The sequence below is a fragment of the Vicia villosa genome, linkage group LG2, assembly GCF_029867415.1.
Source record: "Vicia villosa cultivar HV-30 ecotype Madison, WI linkage group LG2, Vvil1.0, whole genome shotgun sequence".
Lineage (NCBI taxonomy): Eukaryota > Viridiplantae > Streptophyta > Magnoliopsida > Fabales > Fabaceae > Vicia > Vicia villosa.
In genome coordinates, this window is record NC_081181.1 from 219,507,550 (window position 1) to 219,522,121 (window position 14,572).

Here is a 14,572-nt window from a genome sequence, read left to right on the forward strand (position 1 = left end):
ACTATTTTTCCTATTATATCCTTAAATATTTATTATTCTCTCTCCTTTCAATTATATAAATTGATCTTCCACATGCCATTAATGAAGGATAATTTTGTAAAAACCTTCATAATTTCTCATTTTCATACAACAATTATTATTTTTCTTAATCTGTGTGAAAAGTCTAAAACGACTTATAATAAAAAACGGAGGGAGTATGTCTTAAGTTTCTTCATCTTCTTTTTCTTTCACATTTGATGTTTCAGAATATGTTCAGCAGCTTCGCTTCAATTCTCATAGTCCTTCAATAGAGAGTGCTTATATATATATATATATATATATATATATATATATATATATATATATATATATATATATATATATATATATATATATATAGAGAGAGAGAGAGAGAGAGAGAGAGGTGGGATATATTTACTCCAAGAGTAAGTGTTAAACAGTTACTCCAAATTTTAACCATTAATTATCATTAATCTAATGGCTTTAATTAATATTTTATATAAAAAATATTTCCAAAAATAATTAGATTAAATGATCAATTAAAACCGTTAGATTAATGAAAATCAATGGTTAAAATTTGGAGTAAGTGTTCAACACTTACTCTTGGAGTAAATATATCCCCCCTCATATATATTATATATATATATATATATATATATATATATATATATATATATATATATATATATAGGGACGACTCAAGTGAGAACACTTGGTTATTATGAGAAATGAGAACAATGAATCTTGACCATTAAATTTTGATTTTGTTGATTTTAATGGACTGGATTGGTTTCTCTTTCTATTATCCTTAATATTTATTTTAAATCAATATAAAAAGAGAAACCAATCCAATCCATTAAAATTAACAAAATCAAAATTTAATGGTCGTGATTCATTGTTCTCATTTTTCATAATAACCAAGTGTTCTCACTTGAGTTGTCCCCTATATATATATATATATATATATATATATATATATATATATATATATATATATATATATATATATATATATATATATATATATATATATAGTCCCAAAAAGTATATCGTTGAGAAGGACAAAACGTCGCTTTCCATACCATCTGGCATAACAACTCAAATTAGATCGTGGGAGACAAAGAGCACACATTTCCTTTGGTTGTACATACGTCCTCACAATAGTGGAGAAGGTACTGTAGTGTTGTACCAATTTTCTTCTAGCGCAAGTTTATGATCTTTCCTTCTTAAAGATATACTTCTGATTTGAAGTAGTGAGAGCACAAAAGAGACCAAGAAACATGAAAAGTTCAAGACTAATAGAGTCTTTAGAGTCAGAATCTTGTCTTCAGGGTTGAACGCAACAGCTTATCTGAATAACAATTCTTGATTTCTGAGCTCGAAGCAAGAGATTATCTAAGTTTGAAATATTGACTTTTGACGTGAAAGAGTATCTTATCTTATAAACACTTGAAGATACTTTTCTAACAAACATTCAATATTCTTCAGAACTGCAGATGTTATTTCAGAAAGTGATGAATAGTTCTTCTGAGTTGTGCCATTATTGATTTTGATGATCTTTCAAATGACAATCTAGAATCAAACAAAATACTAGTTTGTTTACCCGTGCGAGGCACGGGACGCAATTTCTTAAATTAAATAATGTTTTATAATTATTTCATAGTTTACAAATAAAGTTATAGTAACATTAAAATTAGTTGAACAATATAATATTTTTGTTAACTGAAAACAATATTAAAATAATTGTACATTAACTTTTAATAACAAAATTAAATAGTTAAGATACTAATAGAATTTTATTTAATTTCAAATACTCTTTAAATAAAATGCACATAAAAAATGAGTGCTGAACAAATTAAATAAAATTTAAATATTAAATACAACATAATTCGGAAAAAAAGTGACCAATAGGTAGTCATCATTAGAAAAGAAAATATATATTAATAGTTGTTTTACTATAAAAAATACAACTTTATCAATAAACAAATTTTTTTAAGTAGAAATAGTACATTTACATGAAATAAAAGCGAAAAGTGAATATTAATGTGAGCAAAAAGTATGAAAAGTTTAAGATTATCTAAAATTTCCTCCAACAATTCTTAGGCTTTTTCACACAATTGCATGTTTAAGAAGGACTTCCAAAAAAATATTCTGAGGGACTATTGAAATTATCATCTTTCATTTGAATTAATTCTTTTTTAGAACCTTGCTTTGAATATGATGTTAGGTTTCCTGCTTATTATCAGTACATCAGTTCAACAAATCGCCATATATATATATATATATATATATATATTATATATATATATATATATTATATATATATATATATATATATATATATATATATATATATATATATATATATATATATATATATATATATATGGAAGATATAAAAAAATCGCTGAAAAGGAAAGAGATGACACATCTAAAAAATAAATCATTATATAATACCTTATTCCATATATATGAGGAAAATATGGAAACTTCATATGTGGTATTTGGCCCAGGATTTTTTTACAATCTCATCAAAGTTCTGTGATTAAGATTCAAGAAATGCATAACTTGAGTTATACACATCAAGCAAAGCAGGTCTAAAAAAGTCCAAGAAATAGAAAAAGACCTCAGGTTTCTGTCGGAGAAAGGTTAACGTGAAAAGTAAAAAGACATATAAATAACAAAGCAAACCCACATCTAATTTCAAGCTCCAAAGCAAACCCACATCTAATTTCGAGAATCTCTCATCCCTAAAGCATCAAATTCTCAGAAATTCAGAAAAAAATATCAATGAAGATGTCAAAGGTTTGATTGTTACTCACCAGTAGGAAAGGTTAAGGTACGCCAATGCGGTTGAGGGTGATACACTTTCCGTCGGTGTTCAGTCAGAAATGAAACATCTACATCTTGACCATTAAAAGGATGCTTACCTGGTGTAACACTGACTAACACACACTTGTCGTGTTGCTCAAATTAAATAAGAAATAGTCATATTTTGTTTACCTGTCACACAAATTCGAAAAAAATTAGCTTGCAATATTGCAGGATAGAGGCCATGAAACATTAATAGTATTTCATCATATACAATTCATGGTTCAATCCTCGATGAAAAGGAATGAGTATTCGAAGAACCGAAAAATCATATGCCTGAGAAGCACACTCACTTCTTGCTAGATCCACAAAATTATGTTCAAAGAAACTAACTCTTGGTTCATTTCATATACCCGACAACGAAAAAATAAAACAACCTATCTTGCAAAAAATGTCTTAAATCACCTGTAGAAAATAAAACAAAGCATATGAGTTCAGATTCCATCATAAAGGATAACAACAGAAGCACCACGGGAAACAAAAATAGATTTACAACCTCTGTTAGTGCTTGCAACCAACAACATTTAGTTGTCACCATCGAAACAAATTTGTTGGGACATAATCAAAGTAAAAACATGCTTCAGCTGAAATCAAAGTAACAAATCTTGCTATATTTATCGGAAAAATAAGGCTGTAAGTATAAGCATGAAGTTTGAAAACATGAAACTCTCTGAAGCAATAACACAAACATGTAAAATGAAACAAACACTTGGTTCATAATCATGGCTAATTCAATTCCACTTTGAGTAACATATTACAACTTTTACTGAAGAAATAACATATTCCCTGCACATAGGGTTCAAAACATTGGATGGCAGTATGATCCTATAGAAATCAGCTCCTTTCAACTTTTGTAATGATAAAACATTGCCATTAAAGAATGAAATCGTTAATCTCTTCTTATCGAAGCTAATTATAATTCACTTATAATGGAAAAATTGAGGAGCAAAAGAGAATGTAAGGATGAGCGGTGACAATGCGGAAGAAACATAGTGGTGTAGAGGCAGGTTTGCGAGGATGGGATGGCTGGATTCGGAGTTAATCGCAAAAAATTGTGTGGTGGTGGTGTCACAGACTCAAGGAAAGAAGAAGAAGATGAAGCGATGTTCTGATATGAAGAAGAAGAGGTTGAAGCAAAATCGAAGAAGAACAAACATTTCAATGGAAAAATAAAAACTCATGATTAAGATTCGATGGAATGATTTGATATGAATAACCTTTTTGAAATCATATCAACGTTGGAAGACCAAATGAAGTTTCATTGGGGTTTGTTTTTTCAAAGAAAATGAACCAAATATCTTGAAAATCAAATATGTATTGATTAGCCAGGCTAAAAATTTAATTGTTTGTGTAAATATATTAATGAAATAATTAATTAAATATAAAAATAAATATAAAGATAAATATAGTAATATTTCTATTAATAGTATTTTAAAAATAGTAAGGACTCTAATATTGTGACAAATGACAAACTTGCCAAAATAACAAACAACCTCTAAGAGTCTAGAAAGACACCTTAGCCCTCTCAAGTATGTAGACTAACAACCTAGTCACTTGAGGAAAACAAATATCAAAAGATTTACAATAGAAAGTGTTTGCAAATAATACTTCTAGATAAGCGAATGAAACAAAGTTTAAGAATAAATGATTACACACAAATAATGAGCAACGACTCTTTGTGTTCTTGAGATTCTCTTGAAATAAATGTCTCTCTTTGGAGTGTTTGAATAGTATATCTCAAGTTTCTTCATCTTCTTTTTCTCTCACGTTTGATGTTTCAGAATATGTTCAGTAGCTTCGCTTCAATTCTTATAGGTCTTCAATGGAGAGTGCTTCTATATATATAGTCCCAAAAAGTATATCGTTGAGAAGGACAAAACGTCGCTTTCCATACCATCTGGCATAATGGCTCATATAAGATCGTGGGAGACAAAGAGCACACATTTCCTTTGGTTGTACATACGTTCTCACAATAGTGGAGAAGGTACTGTAGTGTTGTACCAATTTTCTTCTAGCGCAAGTTTATGATCTTTCCTTCTTAAAGATATACTTCTGATTTGAAGTAGTTAGAGCACAAAAGAGACCAAGTAACATGAAAAATTCAAGACTAATAGAGTCTTTAGAGTTAGAATATTGTCTTCAGGGTTGAATGCAACAGCTTATTTGAATAACAATTCTTGATTTCTGAGCTCGAAGCAAGAGATAATCTGAGCTTGAAATCTTGAATTTTGATATGGAATAGTAGCTTATCTTATAAACACTTGAAGCTACTTTTCTAACAAACATTCAATATTCTTCAGAACTGCAGATGTTGCTTCAAAAAGTGATGAATAGTTCTTCTGAGTTGTGCCAACACTGATTTTGATGATCTTTCAAATGACAATTTAGAATCAAAAAAATATTATATTTGTACACTCAAGAAGCTATTAGAGTAAAAAATTATTACATATAAAATATATGTATTGTTATCATCAAAACTTAGATAAAATGTATAATAAAATCTTGTTCTAACAGTTTTGCGGCATAAGAACTGTACTATGGTACAATGTTGTGTACCACTCTCTGCTGATCGTTATGAAGATTACAACTAATAAATGTACAATTGCATTTTCACCTTCCAACAAATGTTTTGATGCCTATATAATGAAGACTTGGAAGATTTCAAATACAACAAACTACTGAACAAAAATTTGAATACGCTGAAACTCTGTACGTTTGAAAAACTGTAAATAGAAAGGAACTTTTGTTCATAAGTTTGCTCAAAAACACTATTGTGATATCATTTGTATTTCATTTGTGTAATCTTCCTTTAAGAAGCAAATTGTAAGCACACTCTTTATATTTTAACTTGTAAGTTTATTGTGTTTATTGAGAGACTAGGGTTAGTCATAATTTCTTAAGAAGACATTGTTGAGAAGGAAAAATCACCTTGGCGGGTGGACAGGAGTAGCTTCGTTAACAGTGAACCAGGATAAAGATATCATGTCCTTTATTTTTATTCCTTGTTCATCATGTGTTTGTATTGGTTAAAAAACACTTTAAATCTTGACACCCAATTCAAACCCCCATTTCTTGTGTTTCCTTTACCTTCACACATAACCTCCCCATCTCTCCACCTGAAAAGATAGCCATTGTTCCTTCACAAACTCATTGTAGCATGGTAAATATGCCCAACATTTTAACATTTGTGTTGGTCTACAACCCCAATTCTTTTCTTTGACTTTTATTAAGATAAGTAAATGACCATAAATAGTGCAGGGAAGAGCCACTTGAATGCAATTTGATAATAAAGATACCCAAGCATCCGATAATAAATAACAATCCAGTCGACTCATGGAGAGACGATTCCCCCGGTACCATGTGAATCTTCTCCTACACAACGACAAATCAACCAGAAAATTAGCTTTAATAAACTAATTATATTGAGTAAAATCCTCCACTCGATTGACAATTTCCCTACTCCTTCTTTCTGCAATCAATCTAATAAAATTAAAATCACCATTCACACACCAGGCGCTCCCCTCATCATCATCATTAATCAGAACACCAAAAGATTCCATAAAGATAATCGATCGTTTCTATCACATGGAGCATAAACATTGGCAATAGGAAACTCATGCCATGTCTTTATAAAACACCCTTTGATAATCCAAAAATTCTCAAAACTCATTGAAATTTCACCTCCACCTCATTAGTATCCCATAATGACAATAAACTTCCATACCCCCTACAAAGGGCATATAAGAATAGACCACCTCAAAGGACCCCCACAAATACCTACACACAAAGTCGTCAACCACTTTTAATTTCATTTCTTGAATGTAAGCCACAAGTGGACACATGTATCTAACCAACCTCTGAACCTCTCTCCTCTTCTCCCAACCACATAACCCTCTCACATTAAAAGAAACAAACTTCATTATTACCACCGAATTCTCGCACCACCTCCACTGAAACTCCCTATGTTAAATGCAAATTCAATCCCCAAAAAGTCTCTCCCACTCATCCTTCTCTCCCTCACCTCCACCCTTCTTCTTAATCCCATCACCTCTCCCCTTTGACAACACACTAAACATATTAGAACAATCACCCTTGACCTTTAATCTGATATATTTGCTAACCTCACAAACATCATCAACAATCTTTTGAGGGTTACCATATAACGCCATCTAATTTTCATATTCTCATTAGAGCTTGACGCCTTTGAACCAACCAACAAAGAAACCCTCTCCTCTTCCATAGAATAAGACCTCGACGAAATGATAAAAGTCTCTTTATTTTTCTACTCTTGAGAGAATGAATTAAATCATACCTATCTTTAGTTGATAACCTTGCCACTCTTTTCAGATCAAGAGCTAACTATGCAAATTTCCTATTTCGTTGCTTATGCGAGCGTTTTCCCTTCTCCTGCTCACTATGAATAGTTATAAATTTCTTACCATCAAAATAAACTTCCTCCGTTGTTTCTTTATTTTTGATAAATTCATAACTCCAAGGACCATTCTATTCAATTGAAGCTTTTAAATTAAAACCTTCCTTAGACCGATCATTCTTACCATCATGTTTTTGTTCTTTTTGAATTAAGAAAGCAATAGAAGCAAAATGATAAGAAGCACAAAGTAAATGACAAAGTAAAATGGTAAGAATGTAAAGGTATAAAATGTAAATGACATGAAATTAAATGGCATTAAAGTAAAGAACATAAAAGATAAAAGTTATAAGTTAGTACAATTAAATGTCAATGTTAGTGTTAATGATGAATCAACCGAGTCAGGACAATTTAGCGTTATGTTAAGCAATCGTAAATGGACTATTGTAGAAGCCACACCTATATGAGGACAATCAATAGCAATTTATGTGTCATACATGTTAGAGGAATGATACAAAATCATCCTCCTACAATAATGTAATACAATGGAAAAAAGCAAAAGGAAAAGAAGTAGATGGAGAAAGAGAGATGATCAAACACAAATGAAATATAGCAAGGTATCATCTATTATCAATTTCAATCATTCAAATTCATAACACCATGGGATAAAATTATCGCTAATTCAAAGTATTAAAAATGATCAAATAATCATTTAATCAATAAGTTTAAAATGGTTAAAGTTCATACAACCAAAGTATCATCCATAGACCAATTGAAATTGGTAAAACATTAATCGACAAAGTCATCATCCAAGTCAACCAAAATTCAAACAAAAATGGATTCAAAAAAGAATTAAAAATAGAGTAAAATTATTTAAAAAGGAAATTCAACGAAAAATTCAAAAGAGGCATCAATACATCAAATAAATTGTCAAGAAAATTTGAGAAAGCTAGAAATATTCCACATACTTTTATGTCAAAAGTTGGAGAGAGAAATATTTGAAAATGTGTGAAAATTAATTATCATATGCAAATTAAAAAGAAAATGAGAAGTAAATAACAAAAAAAATGCTAAAAATGATTTTTAAATTCTAAAAATATATATGTGATAAAAAAATATTTTTAGTGATTTATGGAAAAAAAATTAGAGCCAAAAATGTCAAAGGAGCAATTTAAAATAAATCAAAAAAGAAAAGGAAAATTAAAAAGAATTTAAAACAAAAAGAAATAAAAAGGCCAATAGGTAGGATGCGTGGCAAGCGCTCATTGGATATAATTTGAATTTTCCCACCAGAGTGTGCGCTTCCCTTCATCGTCTTCAACCTTGAGTGATTTCTGCAAATCTATGAACTCTGAGTTTTAAGCTCAAACAACACACATTTAAGCTTCTACTCATGTCATCGTTCATGTGTCTTTGCTTCAGAGCCATTGATTGGCTCTGAGCACAGAGAATTTGCTCAAGAATAGGAAGAACCCTAGTTCTTCAAAGTAAAATTAAATGACAAATATGCAAGATAAATTTCAGGTAAGAGAGGGCTTTTAATTAGTGAATCAAGACGAATAACGTGGTAACTCGTTTGCTCAAAAATTTAACTCGTACCAAGTTTTGACCTGTTTTTGCGAACACACGGGCAACTTGGTCAAATCCAAAATTGAGGCACTTAGAGGCAAAATTGATGTTTGATCCATGAAACAACGTTGTAGAGGAGTTCAAATGTGATATTTGGCTCGAAGTAGATTTCAAAAATGTTGAGAAATGAGAGAGTTATGATATTTTGACCAAGTGACATGCCATACTTGATTTTAGGCCAATCAAACATGTATCAACTTGTGATTTTTGCTATTTCCTTGATTATAGGTCATGTCTTGAAGTAAAAGCTTCTTGGATCATTTGTTAAACAAAACCATGACTTTGAGAACCAAAACCCTTATTTAGAAACTAAGATTGGTCTTTTGATAACTTCAACCATAAACCAAATAATCTTGAATCTCCCATCGTTCTTGACCATTGAATATCATCTTTTAGGCATTAGACACTTTTTTCTCCCTTGATTGCAAATCCCTACCTTGTGTATTAAGAAAAGAAAGCAACATATTTTTGCATTTTGATTGAAGTTAGCAAAGTTGAAATCTAAACAATCATGGATGCAAAAAGAAACACAAAGAGTGTTTGGTGATCTTTCACAAAAGCCAAACCAAAGGGTTAAGGGTTAGGAGGATGTCATGCTTGTGATATTTGGTTAGATGCAAATGATATGATAGGTGAAATCTTAGGGGTAAAAATTAGGGTATGACACATACGTTTCTGTCTAAACCTACACAACTCCCACTCCTTCTTCCTCACTGTCGGGCAAAACTCGTACTCTTGTCCTGTCCTTGAGATTCTGGTCGAATCACTTTTCATCGTCTTGTCCTAACCTCAGTCCATTCTCCCCATCCCTATGAACCTCTATGAAGTACGACGGTAGGAAACTTAACCTGTATCACTCACTTTAAAGCCCAACGACCATTTCTACATCATTAATATATATAAATATTATTTGAATCATAAAATTAAACCCGCTTTAAAAATTAATTATGACAATTTAAGTCAAGTATTCAAAATAAAAAATTATTTTATTCAGCGTAAGTGTCTATTTGTTCAATCAAAAACTTATCATCTACTATTTTTGTTATTTAATTTTGATTATGTTGATTAAAGTTTAAATTATGTTTCTTAAAATAATTAAATTTATTATTCATTCTACATTTTGCTAAGATTTAACACAACCATAATATTTATTATACGGAATTTATCTAAGTTATTTTTTAAACAAGTAAACAAAATTATCTTGAGAATGACTTTTGTTATCCATGGCTGTCATATCCAACTTAAAATATTAATCTATACAATTATGCGCAGAAAATATCGATTTTATTAAAAAAACTACTTAAAAATAATCGAACAGCTCCCACGGTATAGTAGAATTTGGAGTAAGCAGTTAGCTTTTTCTTTTTTTTGGGTCGAAACCAGTTAGCCTGTTTAAGATTTAATCAACCCAATAAACACAGAATATTCGAATATCTCTGTTGGGCTTTACACAGTTTCTTAAAACTTCTATTTGAACCTCTAAAATGAGAGGAGATTAATTAACTCCCTTTATACAATCCATTTAATGAAAATAATAAATATTGAAAATTAAATTTCTAGTTACAAGAATTACTTTTCCAGAATATACTCTGCATTTCGGTTGTATTTGTGGTTCTCCCTACCAAGTCTAGCGCCAATCACCACTAGACCAACTAACGATTGGTGAGTGAAGATCCATTTTAGTCCTTCATAAAAATTATACAATCTAAATTAGTCCTTTATAAGAAAAGATTCAGATTTAATTCCTTACAAAATTTAACCTGAGCATATTAGTTTTTTTGTTAATATTTTTTTCAAATCGGTCTTTTTTCATACTTTTAAATCGTGACTGGACTGACACCTTGAGTTTTATTTTTTAAATACTAAGTTAATTTTTAATTTTAATTTCATATTTAAACAAGAATTAATAATATAGAAAAAGCCAAAATTATTTTTTAAATGAAATTGAACCCAACACCTTTAACCAATATCTTAAGTCTTTATCACTAGCCCAATGTACATTCATGACAAATAATTCTCATGATTTCTAGTAGGTGGAGTCTATGGTGAACCACCAACTAAATGGTTCATGGTGGAAAATGATTCTTAGCCATTAGATTATATGGTTATTATGAGATTTATGATGTGTTGACAACACCAAATCTTTTATTTTTTCAATTGTCTTTTCCAATGAAGTTCACAATTACACTACAGTTTCTCCCTCATCTTATATGCGTGTCTTTCTTGTGCCATTTCTACCAGTGGCGGAGCCAGGAACTTAAGGCAGCCTGGGCAAAAATTTTACACAATTGATTATTCATCTGTTTTAATTTTTACACCTTATTTTTATTAATTTTGCCTCTGGTTTTGTCTAAAAATCGGCAATTAAATTGGGAAGAGTACAAAGAAAATAGGGGTTGAGCCTGGGCGCGTGCCCGGGCTCGCTGGGCCTTAGAACCGCTGTAACACCCCTTTTATATCCCAAAATATTTAACATAAAATCAGAGAATAAGCATGCATATAATTCAAAAGGGCGTCACATCGACGTTTTCAAAAACTAAAAGCTTTTAAAAACCGACATCATTTATCCACAATACACAACACACCTGATCATTTCAGATAACACCTAACATTTAATCATAATTCATCCAGAATATGTATTCACAGCAGAAAATACTAAAATACTCATGTATTCCATTAAATGATTAATGTTCCATACCATGATCATAACTCAATAACACTCTCAATATAAAATAAACCATAATCAGAATATTTGGCTTAAAGCCTCTCAAACAACAAGTAGCCAAATAAACAGGTTCACAAGTTGTAACATAATACATAACCAAATAGAAACATGAGTTCAACACGCCTAGTCTACCCAGTGTTACATTACCAGAGCATTGACTCGCTTCTTAATCATCAAACAAACTTGGAAGTCTCCGACTAAATCTCGTACGAACTACTAATCGCCATAACCTGCATGTCGCCAAACGAGGGCAACATTAAAACAAAAGGGTGAGAATACGAATCATTATGAAGAAAGTATAATAAGATACAATAATTCAATCAACAGTTATATGAATTCATCACACTTATATAACATGTAAATAATACTAACCAACATTTATTTCACATGTTACTAGCATACATCAAAACTCAAGGAGTATAATATTAAATTCCAATACTATATTCCCAAATAATACACATAACTATAATTATCACATAATCATATATTTTACCAAGTCATGTGTCCAAATATCACCAAATCCAATTATCACATCTCATGTACACATAACAATCACATAAATGCATATATTCAAACATCACATAACCTCAATGTGACTCAATGCAAAACATGTGATTCAATGCATGTGGTACCCAGTGTGGACCCAAATTTCCACCGCTTCCGATTCATATAGAATCTAGCCACACTTCAGATTCGGACAAGATCGAAGCCACCAAATGTAAACATATAGTTTACCGCTTTCCGAATTCACTCTAGAATCCAAGCCGCTTCCGATCCCGACAAGATCAAAGCCACTACGCATGTTTCCAATTAAGGATCAACGTAATCTACGTCTATTTCCATTCAAGGATCACCGTCTAATACCATGTGAACCCACAGTTTCACCGCTTCCACAATAAAGCTGACTATGTCATGAATGAATGTACAATTACCAACCAATTATGCAATTAAGATCATCTCTACCATCTTAACATTCCGCGTATCACAATAATTCAACTCGATGAATTATCCACCAATTGTACACAACATTCACAACACATACATATCACTCACATATAAAAGGCCAATTAATCAATTACGATTCACAAAATCCAATTAACACTAGTATCCAATTAACTCTATTGACAATTCTATTAAATTTTTATAATGTATTTATAAAGAATATTTAAATCAAACACAATTTCAGTCGATTCGTAAAATATCACAATTTCTACAAAATAACACCACCACGTTAATCTACTAATTAAACTTAGCTACCACGTAAATTTTCATCAAATTTCGGACAACTAATTATACCGTTTAATTCAGCTATTTCGGTCAAACGAGACTGGTTTAATTTACCTTTTATTTCATGATTACTACTGTTTCACAATAATATCTGACATCCAATATATATATATATATATATATATATATATATATATATATATATATATATATATATATATATATATATATATATATATATATATATATATATATATAACATCATGAGTAGCTAGAAACGAAAACAGTAACTTTTAAGTGGGTGTTTCAATTCTATTATATATGTTCCTTCATGAATAGCCTACAACAGGAACAACATAGAACACAAATATGAAACACCATGAGTAATAGTCACATAAAGAATAATGGAACCAGTGTTTTAAAAACCGGACCAGACATCAAACCGGTGAGGGTACTAGGTCACTGGTTTATTAGTCGAACCACTGGGTCACTGGTCGAACCACATGACTAAACCGGGTTAAACCGGATAACTCGGTTGAATAGACCAGTCGTTATAACAAAATTATATAGGTATAAAATCTATCGAATCGAATGATTCAGTCCCTACAAAATATAACTAATACTTAAATTTTTTTGAAAATATCATATTATAAAAAAATTCACAAATTCATAATTTAAATTCAAATTTTACACATAGGTATCACACACAATCAAATAGTACATAATTATAAAATATAAACAAAAGTTTAATCGCAACATAATTTAATTGAATAATTTATAACAAAATAATTTCATTGTCTACTAAATTTAATTTTAATAAAAGATAAATTATTTCAATGTTGGGATCTCCTTCTTCAATATCAAAATTATCTGTAACAAAATCAACCGCATTTACAACCATTTTTTAATTTTATTTAATTTTAATTTTTAATTAAAATAGTCAAAATGACATTGTTTTAATTTTTTAAAATAAAAAAAAATTGAAAATGCATTTTAACCACCGGTTCACAAAAACCGTCGGTTTTCTCGGTTTTAGCGGTTTACACCAGTTTTGACCGGTTCACACCGGTTCAATGACATTCCCGATCCATCTATTGAACCAGACCGGTTACCTGGCCGATTCCCGGTTCAACCGGTCCGACCGGCCGGTCCGGTCCGATTTTTAAAACACTGAATGGAACATATCATGAAACAGTAACAAGAACAAAGGCACAGAAAGCGTAAAACGAAATTGTCATTGGCTAAGGCACATAGTGCCGACCGCCCCTCTCTAGCACGCCGGACGTCCCTGGCTTGCTTTTTCCCAATTTCTTACGTTTCCATCATTTCTAATATGCACACAGAATTTCATTATATTTTTCAAATCCAATATCTATTTTCTACACAAACACCTAATCATGTTAATCTACCCATTGACTCAATCATACTAACCCATAATAATAAAGATTCTCCCCCTTATCATTTTTATTCTTGAAACTCTAGCTTTGATCTTCTCCTCTCCAAGTTCCTTTCTCTCCTCTTTCTCTTTTTTTCTCGCCAAAATGAGCAAATGTTATGATACCTACTCTCTTCAAACCCTTACTACTTTTTTGTCATAATGGGCTTAATACTTCTAACTCTAGTAAATATGCCCAATAGACATAATCTATTAATATCTCTATTAATCCAATAACTAAATAAACACCAATACACACATAGTCAATTAATTTAATTATTTATTATATCTCATAACAATTAAATAAATAATTAAC